This window comes from Aedes aegypti, chromosome 2 (assembly GCF_002204515.2).
Source record: "Aedes aegypti strain LVP_AGWG chromosome 2, AaegL5.0 Primary Assembly, whole genome shotgun sequence".
NCBI lineage: Eukaryota > Metazoa > Arthropoda > Insecta > Diptera > Culicidae > Aedes > Aedes aegypti.
Genome location: NC_035108.1, coordinates 343316078 through 343334247, shown reverse-complemented (window position 1 = coordinate 343334247; position 18170 = coordinate 343316078).

The window sequence follows — 18170 nt, the reverse complement described above, 5'->3', positions numbered from 1 at the left end:
GCCCCGCAAGAACGAACCATAGAATCAAAGGATCAAATCAAAAGCATTTAATTAGTTTGTTCAACTCAGTTGCTCTATGTACTCTCGATATATGATGAAATAAATTTTCGAGTTGAAACGAATGCAGAATTAGTCAAAATCAGTCAGATAATATCTGTGAATGCATAATTGTACGCTGTTTTAGTAGAGTTGAAATGTTTAGCAGAAGGAAAAGTGGACCCTAAGAAATATTTAATAATGATAAAATAATTGAATTCTAATGTTTACTCTAAGTTTTTTCTTGAGGTTTAAAAATAGTTGACACCGTTTAAAAATTTTTTGGTTATTGAAATTTTCACTTCTAATTCTCATGTATGTCATGAAATAGTAATCGAAAAATTATGTCCTTTGAACAATCATTGATTCATAAGATATCAGCTACAAAAGTGCTGATTCTCGAAGTCGCCGCAAATACAATATACTCATGGCTTCGCTGTTTGTTTCAGCACGCAACTCAAAATTTTCTACAATTTATTTCGCACACTAATCTTATTTTATCGGAATTCGTGAATTTTACCGTAATCTCTACAGCTTAACCGTTCAGTAAAATAAAGCATCGTAGTTCCGTTGAAATTTTACTGAAACGGTGAATGTTTGCCGAAAACTGTAAAATTTTACCATACTCGTTGCTTAATTTTACCGAACTGTTCAGCTGTACAGACTTAACCGGAATCTATTAAATAATTTAAGTGTATAGTTGACTGGATGAAGCTTTTGAGAACAGAACATGGAACGGATCATTGTGCAGGGTTTCTTGAATGCCAAATGACAAAACTGAAATGAGCATAGCTTCAGAAGTCCAAACGCAAATATGTTCCGCATATCTATATAACTGAATTGTTTTTTTTTTCGACAATTTTTCGGGAGCTGCTAAAATGTTTGGGGTCTAATTTCATAACTCAAGACTTCTCCAAGTCAGACCTTGTAAAAGTGAAGCATTAATGATTGTCTAAACTACCTTTGGCTTCGCTTCTATATGGTGTAAACCCTCAGACTAGATGATATGACTAGAAAACCACTACGATGCGTGTAATCAAAGACAAATTAAAGACCTCCATGTCCCTTGCAGTTGCCCAAAATTTTATGGCTCATAAGGTAATCTAGAATGCCGTGAAAAGTGTACTGCGATCTGTCAAACTTGGGTACCTTTTGCACTACCGAGGGACCAAATGCAGTACTAGAAGTGGTACCCAATCTGAGCTCGAGTGTGATGGACCTGGTGTAATTACAGGTAAACCTCTTTTTACGCCCCTAACTGGGAGAGCTTAGCTTAGCTTAGCTTAGACTGACTACACATATCAATGGTTGCTATTACGTGATTGACCGAAGTCAGTGAAAATGCACAAAGAATCAACTAGAAGTTCGGCTGGGATTGGCCATAATCTTCTTCAGTGTGCATAATTCAGTGCCTCTATTTATACATGGTCAATAACGGCGCCGGCCACGTCCTTGCAGTCAGGTGGGATTGGGGGAAGGAATGTTAGTGTGTAACCTTTGCTATTTGGAGACCGTGTTTGCCTCTGCATCTCTTCAAAGGTTACTGGGAGGGATGTTTGTTAATGGGGAGGATCGTTGGGTCACAAGATTCACTTTGAAAAGCGATTAGACCATGATAAATAATTATTTGTGAGATATAAATATGTATGTAAATATAATATTTTCATTTGATACGAACAATATCTATGTAGAGAAAAATTATGCCAACACTTGAGGTGACGAACCTTTCAAAGTTTGTTGAATAAAGTGAACCTTTCGCAAGTCTACACTTGTAGTGTCGAACTATTCAAAGTTTTTTTTAATTACAAAAATTAAGATAAAAAAAGGAGTTTTGAAAAAAAAATAGACATAAGTAATTTATGAATCAGAGTTTATGTCGACACTCACAGTGACGAACCATTCATAGTTTGTTGAAAAATCTTATTTACGTCTAACCGTTGTAACGATTAAAGGTGACTGCACATATTTTATAGATTAGAAATAGTAGCATGAAACGAGCTCACCAATTGATCCGTCATCCTTGAGCAGCAACAATCCATTTCAGTTTCACTCGTTTGCTCTCGTTTGCACTCAGAGAAAATAGGCGCGCAACCCCAGAGGGAAAACAACTGACGACTGTTCGGGCTTTCTTGACGCACTGCCCAGGAGCAAGCGTCAAGGTCGAAGGATCAAAAAGAACTAATCGATCGCGGCACTTTTTCACTTTACTTGACCGATGCGCGAAATGTTTGATCTTGCCCTCATCGCCTGCCCCCGCAGGAGCAAGCGTCAAGGTCGAAGGATCAAATACAACTCTCTTTTTACGCCCCTAACTGGGAGAGCGCAAAACTAATTGGAGCGTAAAAAGCTCCCACGAGTTGGAACTCGGAGCGTAAGAAGAATCAGAACCGTAAAAAGCCTAATGTTCTCAATAAGTTTTGCGGAGAGGTGGGGTTTATCCGTGGTTCTTCATGAGGGTATCAATAGGGATGACGTAAACCATAGTGTGACACCATTTTGGAATCCAAGATGGCGACTTTCGGTTTATGAAAAACACTTTAAACCCATGCAATATGGGTATTTTTGGAACGAAACCGATGAGTAGATGACGGAAATTGATGTTAGACATCGATTTCCGTCATCTACTCATCGGTCCCGTTTTAAAAATACGCATTACTACATTGGTTCTCGTGGGTCGTTATCAGCCAGAAGCGTAAGTTGGATTTTTTGGAGCGTTAAAAGAGGGAGCGTTATTTGGAATTTCGAGCGTAAATGGAGGGGGCGCAAAAAAAGTGAGCGTAAAAAGACTGTATTCTATCGGGAATTCCTGCAGAAGTGCCTTTATGAATGCCCCCACTAATTCTTCAATCGCATCCTCCAGTAATTTTTGAAAATGGTTTCTGGAAGTTTTAACGAAACTTATTTTAAGATTTTTTTCCAGGGATTTATCTAGGAATTATCACGGTCTTAGATAAGATTAGTGGTCTTGAAAGTTAGTCCTGATCAGTGGCGTAGCTTGGAGTTTCGGAGCCCGGTGTGGAGTCGAATTTTAGGACCCCTAAAATAGAGGAGAATTTCACTTTGACTAGTGAATAAAAAAGAAAATGGGGCATGCAAATGTGTGGCTAATCAATGGTACTGCATCTTTAAAAAAATAATAAAAGTTGATGTGTTCTGAATATCTCAACTCTATCGAGCAGAACTTCTATCTTATTATTAATCATCATAACATTTCTATATTTATCTATTTTATCTATTTCTGTTAGTTTAAACTGTGATCGTTACAGAAATTGAAAAAAAAAACTTCAAGATAAGCTCCAGTCAATCTTTTGCAGCTCTCTCAGAGATATTTATAATATTTTTCACTTTTCTTACGATAATTTGAGATGATGTTTATGATTTTTTTTTTTGAAGAAGTCCTCATTTTTTTTAAATTTGGTGTTTTGGAGCTCAACTTAAATTCAATAGAAGAAACATCAATGCATCGAAACAAATTGACCAGCTAGGCTTTTTGCACGCAATCTTGTAGATTCTAAAGCTTTTCATGCAATCTGAATCTTGTGCTCCTATTATCATTAGTATTACTCTAGTTTCTCAAATGATAACAAAGTTTTATCAAATTACAATTTTGTCCTATAAAAATGCAGGCAAGATTTTTTTCACTTTTTCGAAATACATGTTGGCCAGCCTGGTATGAAAGCAAAAAATTTACATATAATTTGTGACTGTGACGAACTTCATCTATACGTTTAGGTTTATTCTGTTTAATTAGCAATGGTTTCAAAAATATGACATGCATACATATAAAGCTCTACATAGCTTTGTTTATCTTTGACTATAGGTAAAAAGCTATAAAAAAATATTTTTCATCAAATGGACAAAAATCTCAAGCACCAACTTTGGTTAAGAGAAAAACAAATGAAAAAATAGGAAAATACTATTGTTAACTTTCACTTAAACCGATAAGTCGAAATGAATACAATTAACAGAAAGGTTTACAGTTTTGATCTTTTTACAATTTGGGGTCCTTGGACGAGTGGATTTTTTTTTCAATTGTTAAGGTGATTATAAAACGAAGCCAAACTTTAAATTTTCAAGAGCACAAGACTTGAGAACGAATCAGCGCTCCACGTTGAAAATCTATCCCCTTGGTCACCACCAGTAAGCAAGCAATTTGATTGGTTTTCAACGTTAACTGTTGTCAGATTCTCTCGTCTTGTGCACTTGAAAATTCAAAGTTTGGCTTCGTTTTACAATCACTTTAAGCTTTGGAATTCTATGAAATATGTGACAAAAAACATGCAGAACCAGAAAAGTGACAAAACCTGAAACACACAAAAGAAGTAAAAACCTCATTCATAGAATGAAAATATCTTCCATTGAAAGGCACACCATAATAGAAAAAATCATTCATTCAAACGCACACCAGAAGTTTGTAATTTTTGGAAGATATCGAGATATATTTTTTGTCGAAAAAAACTGATTTTCATGAAAATTTAATAAATACAGTACAGTCTGGAGAACCAAGCAACGCTCCGCGTTAAAAACATATCCCATTGTCCACCATCAGCAAGCAAGCAATTGTGTTTATTTTTAACGCGAACGATTGTCAGATTCTCCAGACTTGTGCACTTGAAAATTCAAAGTTTGTCTTCGTTTTATAATCACCTTAAATTGTTGTTGCAACTTAAATTTTACCAGTAACGTAATGGTTTGTGCGATATTAAGTCAAAAATGGAAATAATGCAAATAACTTCCACTAATGGTACACAAATTTAAAAGCATATTCTCAAACATCAAAAGCATTTGAAGAGTGGAAACGAACTTAATAAGACAGATACAATACCTTTATCAATACCATAATACCTTTCAGAATGGTAAGGGGCCCTCATACATTGTCAAAACTGGTCTCGTTGTAACAGGCTTTTTTTACGCATGTCTATTTGTTAGTTTGTTAGGTACTGAATTTTTACTATTACTCTCATTATGATTTTGTGGCCCCTGCCGTACGAAAAAAAATCATTTTAGTATGGAGCGTAAAGGTTGACAAGGAAAATATTCCCCCTCTCAAGAAGCATGCACCTAGACCTAGGTTTTTGAACCATGGTTGCTTTTACGTTTCCTATACATTGATACATTACTGTCTACTGTATGAAAATACTATTTTCTTGTAAAGTGTTCGCCCCCCTTCTGGCAACTAGAAGCAGTATGGTTTCCATGTGAAAAATCGAAATAGCGGCTCATAAGTGAGAATTGAAATTTGCGTTAAATGATTTTTCAATGCCTCACTGTAGCCAATGGAAGAATAACTGTAAACATATCAATATAACCTGGAAGAAAATCCTGCCAGAACTCCTAAGAAATCCATGAACGGGTTGTTGAAAGAATCTCTGGAGGGATTTTGGAAGAATTCTTATAGGAATTTTAAGGGAAATCTTTGGCCAAATCTCTGGAGAAATTTCTGACGTTATCTCTGGAAGCATCCCTAAAAGAATTTCGGGAGTAATACAGTTGTAGCAAGAGAATACCTCTGAAGAATTAAAATAGATGAATCCCATTTAGAATTATCGGAAGAATTCTTGCAAGACCCTAGACAGAAATTCAGATTAAGTTCCTAGAGAAATGCCGTGAATAATTATTTGAGGATTCAAAGAGAAATAACTCGATATCAAGTTAGGAAACCATAGTAAAAGATGGTTTTCATGACTACCTCGATGGTCCCTTGGATTGCATTTGAACGGGTTTTATGTTCTAAAACTCGATACCTCTCAAACTCGATGGACCCTTCAAAATCGAGTTATACAGAGTTGACTATCTAATAATTTCAACTTCAGCAGAACAAACGAGCACAGCCCTCCCTTCGGTTACAATGATGATGTCAAGGACGCAATTTACGCACAACTAGAACGCGAGTAATACCGTTGCCCCGGCCACAACATCAAGATCACCAGATGAGATTTGAGGGCTCAGGTTGGTCAGGAGGAGGAGCTAAGACCAATGATGGGAAGTTCATTGCCCACTAGCTGGCGAACGAGATCGTCCTACGGCTGATAGATTTTGCCGCCTTCAAGAATATGGCCATTCGTAGCACCTATTTCCAGCACAGCCTCCCGCATCGGTACACCTGGAGATCACCTCAGAGAACAGAATCGCAAATCGACCTCGTTATGATCGATGGATGGCACTTCTCTGACGTCAGAATCGATCGCGACACCTATTCCGGGACAAAAGCACTGACTAGAAGAGGTGGAAAGCCAAGAGATGGAGTTGCTTTACCGGTTTCAAGAAACGCGGAAGTTCTATCCGAAGCTCAACACATCCCGCAAAGGCTTCGTGCCGTGAGCTGAATGTGTCGGGATAAGGATGGGAACATCTTGACGGACGGACGCAAGGTGATAGAAAGGTGGAAGCAGCACTACGTTGAACACCTGAATGGCGCAAAGGATACAGACATGGAAGGTCAGGACAGCGAAGGTGATGCCTACATCAGCACAGCGAACAGTGGAAATCAATCAGCTACCACAATGCCTCCAAGTTAAGGCTAAGTAGCCCGTCATTCGTTTTGGCAGCCATGTTGACATAGCAGCTCGCATTCTCAAAGTGATAAGTCTCAGTCTTCATAGATCATATTGATTCGAAAAAGTATCACTATATGTGCTGACATGCGGAAAGTATGCTGATACTTTTTCAGATGCATCAGTACTTTACCAACTGATTTTCTTCAATTCGAAATTGTGGTATGATTTCTCAACAATCATCAACGACACGAACAAACTTCAATGACGGCCGAGCACGTGGATTTTTTTCATAATTTCACCCATAATTTGTCCATCTTTACCACGCGTAATGAGTTAATTAATTCAATGACGGTCTACTTCGCCTTAAGGATGTCATTAAACAGCTCAAGACCAACAAAGCCGCTGGCAAGTATGAAATCGGAGCCGAACTCATCAAAATCGGCCTGGAGAGCCTCGATGCAGGTCATATGGCCGCTTGTCTGCATCGACTGATAGTCAGAATCTGGGAGACGAAATAGTTACCGGAAGAGTGGAAGCAAGGCGTCATATGCTACATCTACAAAAAGGGAGACAAATTTAAGTGTGAAAATTAACATGAAATCGTTATCCTAGACGCCGCCTACAAAGTGCTATCCCATATTATCGTCCATCATCTATCACTAATAGCAAACGAGTTCGTGAGAAGTTATCAAGCAGGTTTTATAGACGGCCGCTCTACAATGGACCAGATCTTTTCCGTTAGGCAATTCTGCCAGAAATGTCGTGAGTACCATGTGAACATCGATTTTTTTTTCGAGATCCGGACAATTTGTCTGCTTCGCGGACGAAGTGCATAATACTGTAAGAATATTTGTAACGGTGGCAGATTTGTTCACCCGCCTGAAAATTCTGACTGGTGGTGAATGCATCGTAAACATAGTACAAACTGGTAGTCGGAACTGAGCGCGTCTAGGTGGGAGTGTCACTCACGATAGTGTATCCCCTGTCGTGGTAGTTGACGAGTTCATTTACCTCGGATCCTTGCTGACGCCTGACAATAACGTTAGTCGTGAAAAACGAAGGCGCATCATCTGAGGGGCTAAAGGGTCTTCCTGATCCAAGCGGTTAGAGTCCGCGGCTACAAAGCAAAGTCATGCTGAAGGTGTCTGTGTTCGATTCCCGGTCGGCCCAAGATCTTTTCGTAATGGAAATTTCCTTGACGCCCCTGGGCATAGAGTATCATCGTACCTGCCACACGATATACGAATGCGAAAATAGCAACTTTGGGCTCCAGAAGAAACTGCAGTAAAGAAAGAACACAGCACCAAATGCACGATGTACAAAACGCTTATAAGACCGGTAGTCCTCAACGGGCACTATGCTCGAGACGGATTTACAAGCTCTTGAGGTTTTTGAACGTCGGGTGCTAAGAACGATCTTCGGCGGCGTGCAGGAGAATGGTGTGTGGAGACAAAGACAACTCTAAGACGAACCCAGAATCCAGAAGGTGACCAAAGCTGGACAGATACGCTGGACAGGGCATGTTGTAAGAATGCTGGACCAAAGCCCTGTAAAAATGGCGTTCGCTTCAAATCCGGTCGGAACGCGAAGGCGTGGGCCTGGAGAGCGTAGGTCGCAGTCGAGGATAAAAAAAAAGCGTCTATGAACCGAGTGAATTGGCGAAATATTTTGGCGAGGTTTTATCAAGTTAATTGATGTAGAACCAAATAAATTAATCATAATAAACCTTCCAAAACCGTCACAAACGAATGAGACATCAATAGTTGACCTTCTATTAAAACTAGCATTGAAGTCTTTGGCGAATTAAAAAAATACTCCCAACTATCCTGAACCTTATACGCTGATAATGACATAACTATGCCAATCATAGCCCCGAAATAAGTGTGACACACTGACCAGCACCCGGTTCAGGTCTGTAGATCAAGAGATCAGTTCACCTTCTGGGGTGAGACGAGTTCGCGCACACTTCTCAGTCAATCTGCTCTTGCCTACTGGCAGCACAAACGTCCAAGTGCGAGACACGAACCGGACCCGACCCGATCTTCGGTCCTCTTAGCGCTTGGAGAGCCCTGCTCAAATATGGTCGGAGATCGTTTGGCACGGTGAATGTATAACCTGTAATCAAATCATATTTGGTAGCCGTTTATCGTGGTGGAGTAATTTTTTTATTCTTCTTCCAGAGAGCATAGGTCTCGGTGTTGCGAGTTTGCTTTTTATCTCCTTTGGTACTCTCTCAAAAACGGCTTGATGCTTGCACTGGTGTTGCCTCATTCACTTTTGAACAACTCTCGGATCTCGCTCAGAGTCGAACAGCAGCCAGTCGGGCACACTTTCAGTTTCAATTTCAAGCGGCAAGCATTGCTGTTTTTGCGAGATTTTTGGCTGAGAGTTTAAGCATAGCATTTGAAGAGATTTGGATCTATGTTTGTTGGGACAGAGTTTTACGCTCCTTTTTAAAACCTCCCACGCTGCTGTTTTGGTTCCTCTGGAAACAAAGAAACTCAAATAAAAGTATTGAAAACGTTCAACATTGTTATTCATAACTTAAACACATAAACTCTTTTCATTTGTTATGCCAGGGCTCCAATCTTGGAGATATCTTGTTGAGCTTGTGGAAGAGATGCTAGGGTGCGGCGATGTGCAGCGCCTTATGGTCTATTGACGATCTCTCGATGGCGTTTTTTTCTGTTGTGCGACTTTCTCACTAAACGAGAAGGTACTTTAAACTGGGGCGATACGATCGCAGTGGAATGTTTTCATTGAATTGTGATCTTGAGAATCCGGAAAACAGCCGTTTATGATGTAATTTAAATTGATTCGAGTGCTGTTGTGTGTGGGTTACTATTGGCGTGGCGCTGAATGGAAATGAGATAAAACCCGAGTTCGTCGCTTTTGGAGTTGATGTCTTTTGAATTCGTTGCTCGAGTTTGGTGAAGCTATGAATAGCACTAAATACCTAATAACTTGGGGTAGAGTGCGTATCGTACATTTGTGCTTTACGTATACACATTCTCTCTGCTCTTGGAAGTTTTTGAAACTATCGAAAGCATGAACTTCTCAATACTACAAAAACAGTATACTTTTCAGTACTATTTTTTTTACTTTTGATCCCTTTACGAGGCTTTTTTGGACCCGTGCCTTCGATTTTTCGTTGGACCCGTTAGTAGAAGCTTGTGGTGGTAATTCTTCTTGGACACCGTCTTGGAAAAAAAAAATACTAGAAGGTCACTTCTTCTTTCGTTTAATCACTACACATGGTTTCAAACGCAAACAAAAGGAAGAGCGATTCTCTGAATTCACAACTTCCTTCCAAAAACTCGAGATTTAAAACTGTCACTAAACGTGGTAATAATGGAAGAAAGGACGTTTTTCGGGAATGCGCACTTTCCTCCAAGGGTGAAATGGTGAATGTTGATGATTGCATCGAAATGAGCAATCAATTTGATGCTTTAGACAAATTTTCCGAACACCAAATCGAAGCAGCCTCTAGCCCAGACTCAATGATTCAAATGAGGAAGCGAAGAGTGCCACCTATCGTGGCCAGTTGTTCCGAACTTGGGGGATTTAGGCAGGAGATCTTGAACTCCATTAGGGGAATCAAGGTTTCCTTCCGAATCGCAAAGAAAGGAGACTGTCGAGTTTTGTCGGAAACTCTTAAAGATCGCGAACTTCTTCTCAAACATATTGAAGAGAAGAAGCACATTTTTTTTATGATGACATAACTGAACGTTTATTCAAAGTCGTCTTGAAAGGTCTCTCAAGTGACTATAAGGCACCTGAAGAGATCAAAAATGGAATAAATGATTTACTTGGATTTTCCCAAGTCCATGTAATCATTATAAAAATGAGAACCCAATCTGGCATTGTTCGGAAAAAGCTTTCTCAAGAATATTATTTAGTTCGCTTCAACAAAAAAGATCTAAATAAAATTAAAGTTTTAGAAAAAGCTAGACTTATGTTCGATGTCCGTGTGACATGGGAACATTTCCAGAAACCTGGAAGAAAAATTATCAGAACCCCACTCAGTGAAGTCGGTTCCAAAAGTGGTGTCATGGAACAAAACATTGCCGCATGGATGCTAAAAGCATGATTTGCAGAGGTTTTTCTCACGTTTAGAACGTCTATCCAGTGAAGGAAGACACCGATAAGTTCATATGCGCAAATTGCGAGGGCAATCGTAAGTCGAACTTTTGGACTTGCCCTTTGCGTAGGCGAGTCGTCGAGGCTCGTGCCAGGTAGATGAACGGCAATTTCCGTTTCGATAGCGGTCGTTTCCGGAATTCTCATAGTAGAGTATCGAATAATGTTAATTTTTCAGTTAACGATCGCGCCTCCTATCGCGCCTCTTCATCTACCGAAAATTCTAACGGAAAATCATCAGATAATGTACCCACTTCGAGTGATATATCTTACTCTGATTTTATTTTTCTAACTGAACAATTGAATCATTGATGCAATGTACAAAGCCACCACTATGACTAAAGCAGTTCAAGTTGGTGTAAAATTTACTAATCAAATTATTATTCAGCTATTCCATGAAAAACCGATCACCGAATTCCGTGAAAATTTGCTATTTTGTTCCTCATCCGAAATAAGGATACACGTGGTTTTGGATTTTTTCCCAGACAACCAAAATGTACGAGTAATGAAATCATGTGGAGGCTTTGTATGTGCAAAATTTCACTTATAAGATGTCGCGATAAGGCCCTCTACGTATAAAAGTGGAGGCGATATACGTGCATATATAATGTGATGAATAATAGCATTCAATGCGACAGTATAAATTTTCTACCGAACTAACCTGTGTTCTTATGCGACTTAACGTATGATAACAAATGTTGATGTGACAGCTGCTACGGATTGATTCGAACTTACTTTGTACGAGTATACGGGACGAAACAAAATGTACAAATGAACTCAGAAAAAAAGCATTTTATGCGAGGAAACTCATCAATCCGACGATTTTATCAACCGTGTTTTGCAGGTTTGATGTAATTTGTACCGTGATGAATCGAAATCCGGACAGCACCAATATCCGGACACTCAATCGATGTTTATTAATTTAACAATGAAGTCTCAAATAATCCGGTCATATTTTGTTCGTATTTCCAAATTAAAACTTTTTAATCATTTTACTTTTCATACCATCAGGTAACCTTTGCCAAAAATAATATTAAAAATAAAAACCAATTTGCAACCGCAGTTTGGCATTTTTCCTGCGCGACACAAGTTCGCGTTGTGATGATTTGCACTGGCCCACCAAGCTTGGTTCATTCGAAGTATTGTTGCTAAACGTTTGATTTAATAATTGTTTGGTTCGAAATAGTGATCGTGGTGATAAATTATAAGCTACAATGGAGGCAAGTGGTGCGTGTATGTGCAAATTACCTTATTAATTGATTATTTCATGCATAGATAAATGCTGTCCGGGTTTGCGAACCAGTGATTCTAAATCTGGACATAAGGTGCTAACGTTACAAATTGCAATGTAAACGCAAATTTGTGAAGAATATTTGTAGAAAATTGGTAGTGACTGAAGAAATAAACATTATAAGTGATACAACAATAGTTCTACGAAGAAAATCTGCTCGAAACAATGCTAATTGCAATGGTTCTACTACATAACTTCCGGTATCAAACTACAAGCAAGGAATGGAGGTAATAAAAGCTTGAATTTAATATGAAGTTATGTGTTTCATAGTATTATGTGGCAAGTGCATATAATACGGTAACGGTAATTCAGATCTTTTCCAGTTTAATCGGTTTTCCCGGAGAGGTTTAAGGTTTTGAACACTTCAAATTAAGCTGTCCGGATTTTGATTCACCAGCGTCCGGATGATTGATTCATGTGTCCGGATTTAAGGACATGACAAGCTGAATTATTTTCACGATTTTTGTATAAAAGTTTATTTTTTTGGTAAAATATTCTTCGTTTTCATGATCGTGTGACCTCAAACTAGTTGTATGCAGACCACTCTATGATAAAATAATATAATGAGGTAGTGAAAAAAGGTCTGGAAGATTTGGCGTGTCTTAAGCGTCCGGATATTGATGCAGCACGGTATGACTAAACGAGTTATTACGTGAACTTTCATGCGACTTCTGGTTGTCTGGGTTGATTAGGGTGACCATTTCCGAAATAGGGTGGCCTATTCTGAATCTTTAGCCTCCATTCCATAAAAAAAGACTGAAAATCGGTTTAGATGTTCTTAAGTTATGATTTTTTATAATAAAAAATCTAATGCACTGAGATCTACAGTGTGTGCCGATAAAAAATCATGGATTTTATATTTAAAAAAAAATGTATCAAAAACTTAAAAACATACATCGCTGAAAATTTGTCAGTAAACGTAAAATTTTCTGAACTTTCAAGAAAAAATGAGAACAGCAATAGCCCTTATGGTCCCGAGGTCTTCAAAACATGAAAAAACGGAATTTTTTGATTCGTTTTAATTTCATGTGGAAAAACAATTTTTGTGAAATTTTTTATTTTTCTTGAAAACCTTTAGCTTTCATTTCGTCCAAAAAAATTGAAAATCGGTTAAACGGTTCAAAAATTAGGATTCCTTAAGAAATAACATATTTGCAAAGTCGCGATTTTTATAGTCATCCTATTTCAAATGGTCACCCTAATCAAAAAATTCAAAAACACGTGTATCCTTATTTTGGATAAGGAACAATATATCAAATTTTCACAGAATTCGGTGGCCCACTAGATCGGTTTTCATGGAAATGGCTGTATTGGATTACGTTTTTTTAATGGATCCAATAAATAATAATTTAAATATTTTAAATTGTAATGCTCGTTCTTTGAATGGCAAAGAGGACAAGCTGTTTAATTTTCTAACAGCTAATACCGTGCATATAGCAGTTATTACCAAAACCTATTTGAAACCTGGATACAGCTAGCTTAGCTTAGCTTAGCTTAGACTGACTACACATATCAATGGTTGCTATTCCGTGATTGACCGAAGTCAGTGAAAATGCACAAAGAATCAACTAGAAGTTCGGCTGGGATTGGCCATAATCTTCTTCAGTGTGCATAATTCAGTGCCTCTATTTATGCAGGGTCAATAACGGCGCCGGCCACGTCCTTGCAGTCAGGTGGGATTGGGGGAAGGAATGTTAGTGTGTAACCTTTGCTATTTGGAGACCGCGTTTGCGTCTGCATCTCCACAAAGGTTACTGGGAAGGATGTTTGTTAATGGGGAGGATCGTTGGGTCAAAGGATTCACTTTGATAAGTGATTAGACCATGATAAATAGTTTTTTGTCAAATATAAATATGCTTTTATGAAAATATAATATTTTCATTTGATATGAACAATTTCTATGTAAATGAAAATTATGCCGACACTTGAGGTGACGAACCATTCAAAGTTTGTTGAACAAATATCTAAATGTAACATTCCTACAGCTGTCAGGACGAAAGCATGTGTTATTATATTTTACTTATTTGAAAAGAAACAAAAACTCGATTGGCTGGAACATCATAGAACACTCTTATTCTTATGTGAACCTTTCGCAAGTCTACACTTGTAGTGTCGAACCATTCAAAGTTTTTTTTATAATTACAAAAATAAAGATAAAAAGAAAGGGGTGTTTTGAAAACAAAAAAATGTTAAACATAAATAATTCATGAATTAGAGTTTATGTCGACACTCACAGTGACGAACCATTCATAGTTTGTTGAAAAATCATATTTACGTCCTACCGTTGTATCGATTACATGTGCAGTCATACATATTTTATAGATTAGAAATAGTAGCATGAAACGAGCTCACCAATTGATCCGTCATCCTTAACTGAGCAGCAACCATTCATATTCAGCTTAACTCGTTTGCTCGGCTATATAAAAGCACTCAGAGAAAATAGGCGCTCGACCCGAGAGGGAAAACAACTGACGACTGCTCGGGCTTTCTTGACGCACTGCCAAGGAGCAATCGTCAAGGTCGAAGATCAAACAGAACTAACCGATCGCGAAACTTTTTCACTTCACTCGACCGACGCGCGACATGTTTGATCCTGCCCTCGTCACCCGCTCCCGCAGGAGCAAGCGTCAAGGTCGGAAGATCAAACAGAACTCCCTATTTGAAACCTGGATCCAAACTAAAAAGAGATCCTAACTTTTTTGTTAATTGTAATGATCGACTTGGTCCATGTGGGGAAGTTGCAATCATCATTCATAGGCGTAGAAAAAATCAACAGTTTTCGTCATTTGAAACTAAAGTTTTTGAAACTGAAACACGTTGAAACACAGCTTGGTAAGTATTCTTCCATAGCTGCCTATTTACCTTTTCAATGCTCTGGGCAACAAGTTAATTTGCTCCAAACTGACTTTTGAAATGTTGAAACATACATTTTACAAACAAACTTGATATTGACAATGCTCTTGAAACTTCAACGAATTCCATTGTTGAAACCAGGAGCACTGCAATTCCAAAATGTGAATCCGTGATTAAAGACGATGATCTTAAGTTCTTGATCCGTCTTTAAAACTTGAGGAGAAGGCAATTCCAACGCACTCGCTATCCTGCTATGAAAATTATATGGCAGGATTTGCAGAAAGAAATCAAAAAACGTTTTGCACAATTAGAAACAAAAATTTTGAAAATAAAATTTCTCAATTTGACCCTGGCTCTAAGCCCCTTAACTGCCGTTATACGCATAATTGTCCCATGTTACTTTTTGTCATTTTTTAGTTTTTGTAGCCAAAAAGTCTATTTTAACCTATATTATTATAAAACAATTTAAAAAATATACTTGTTCGAACACTCTATGAAAAGCATATTAAGTCAATTTGTCCCACTGTTGAATTTCTACGCATAACTGTCTCGCTACTGAATTTCTACGCATGTTTGTCCCACGATGTATTTTCCAAAAACAGTTGCAATTGGAAAACTTAATATAAAGGATTCATTGAGCTGTGCAAATCGTTTTATTAAATCTTTTTTCTTTGGCTTTACATCCCATGTGGAACACTGCCTGTTTCACACAGTGTTCTAAGACAGGTGTTGTACACTGCCCATAACTGCATATTTGTAACATTCGAAAAAAGTAGGCATTGAGTAAATAGGATACCAAGTTTGCATTTTACTGCAGTATGGGAGGAACCCGAAATTTAAAAAATTCAATAATAATTCAAAAGAGCTTATTTGAGGCTGAAATGTTGTACAGCTCACAATTTACCCATTTGATGAATAGTCAGAAAATAATTCTGATAGAAATTTTGTTGCTACTACATTATGAGGCTCATGTATAATCTCAATGGGACTGTTATGCGGTTACAAATGCCAATGTGACAAAACAATTTGGTATTTTTTCCGAATTTTCAATAACGATCTCACAGATTTTAGTAAGTTGATCGAAAGTATTTATCATTTGATGACTCTCCATGGTACTAACTCCAATTTGTCAAAAATGTCGAATGTGACTGTTATGCAGTTATGGGCAGTACAGGGGATAGACTAAATAATTGAGTTAGTTTTTCCTAAATTCAAATACTTGAAACTTTTTGAAAAATGAATAAAATTGGATGCATCCAGAAGCATTCGACGGAAAATTGTATCTAGTTTCAGCAACTTGCTTGACCATGTATATTTGTTTGATGTTTCTGGTTTTCTGAGCTCATGTCTTAATCTATTTTTTCTGTTGCTTGTATTTTTGTGCGGTGTTAAGTTGTATTCATGTTAACGATTTTTTTTAAAACTACAACTAATTAAAATTTAATGCCACATTATAGTTCCTTTGGTTGATAAATACTAGGCATGGCATACCATTGGTACTTCGCGTACTTGAAGGAATAAAATATACACTTCTTCTTCTTTCTGGCGTTACGTCCCCACTGGCCTGCTTCTCAGCTTAGTGTTCTTATGAGCACTTCCACAGTTATTAACTGAGAGCTTACTATGCCAATGACTATTTTTGCATGCGTATATCCTGTGGCAGGTACGAAGATACTCTATGCCCTGGGAAGTCGAGAAAATTTCCAACCCGAAAAGATCCTCGACCGGTGGGATTCGAACCCACGACCCTCAGCTTGGTCTTGCTGAATAGCTGCGCGTTTACCGCTACGGCTATCTGGGCCCCTTCGTGTAATTTTTAACCTTCTGCCCTATCCCTAACCTCTCGGGGTAACTTCCGGAGTTCGAACAACCTAAGAGAAGATCGGGTAATCAACCCAGATGAGTACTTTGGTCGTGTGCTGACAGGAAAAAACCCCACACCCACCCGCACGGTTTGCTTCTGCAAACCTTGAGCGTCTGTTGCCCATGTCAGCGGCGGGTGATCATCGTCCGAGTGCCAAAGAAAAACTCTAAGCTAAACTGTGCACTAAGGCTCTCCAAACATTACGGGGAATGGTCATCCAGAAATCTAGGGGATTTGTGTCAAGCCCTGCAAGCCAGCCGTAAAAAAACATCAGCACAGGAACATTCATAATAAGAGGTTATGAACCACTCAAAGGAGTCTAGTTTATTCCTTCAGGTACACAAGGTTCCCAATGGTATGCCATGCCCAGCATTTACTAACCTGAATCAGTGTGGTTGATTCACATACCCACCCCGGCTCCACTTTGCTACATACCACACGTGCCTTCGTTTGGACCCTCAACATATGCTTTACAATACACATTTTCCATTTTCGGTATAAAGCTTTCGTCGAAGCTACCATCAAGAACAATGTGATTGTTCAAAATCGGTCTGCTACAATTAGTGGGACTCTTATGCGTAGAAATTCTCCCAAAACGCGGTATTTCTAGGCATAACCGTCCTACTTTGAAGTTCATAGTAAAATTCAAATTCTTTCGCTTAAACCAATTCTTGACTATAAAGAACACCTATTGTCTCATATTATTATGAAGAAATTATTCAAATTTGTCATAACCTTCACCAATATGGAGCAAATGTGCGAAAAGCTTAAAAACTTGCTATGCACTTTAAAAGCGCGCACAATTTTAAGTTGGGACTTACTAGTCCAATTATAAATCAAGCTTCAAAAATATTCTCAATCGAGAGAAAGTTTTCGAAAATTCCTGGGAGACTGATTTGGAAGAAGTGGGGACTATTATTAAAAAAAAAAAAATCAAAAATATGAAAGCTCTTGGTGATGATGAAATTTTCTACATCCTCATCAAGAAACTTCAAAGAAGTAGCTTATCATTCTTAGTTGATATATTTAACAAATGATTTCAATTAGCATACTTTCCTGACAAATGGAAAAATATTAAAGTTGTACCAATTTTAAAAACATACAAAAATTCTGCAGAAGCTTCTAGCTTTCGTCCAATCAGTTTGCTATCTTCCATCAGTAAACCTTTTGAACAGAATGGTGGTCCACATTAACGAAACATCAATTTTTGCCAATGAACAATTCGGATTCCGCCATGGACATTCGACCACTCATCAACTTTTACGTGTAACAAATTTGATTCGTTCCAACAAATCTGCCGGCTCTTCTAGACATAGGAAAAACATGTCTTCATCCCCTTATGCTATATGCTGTATGCTGTAACAATATGGACTAGCTGTTGTAATACCAGAAAGAATGCTTTGCAGAGGATTCGAAATAAAATTTCGAAGCTTCCTCGTTGGTATAGTACTTATGAGTTGCATAGAATGTCCAATGTTGAAACACAGAA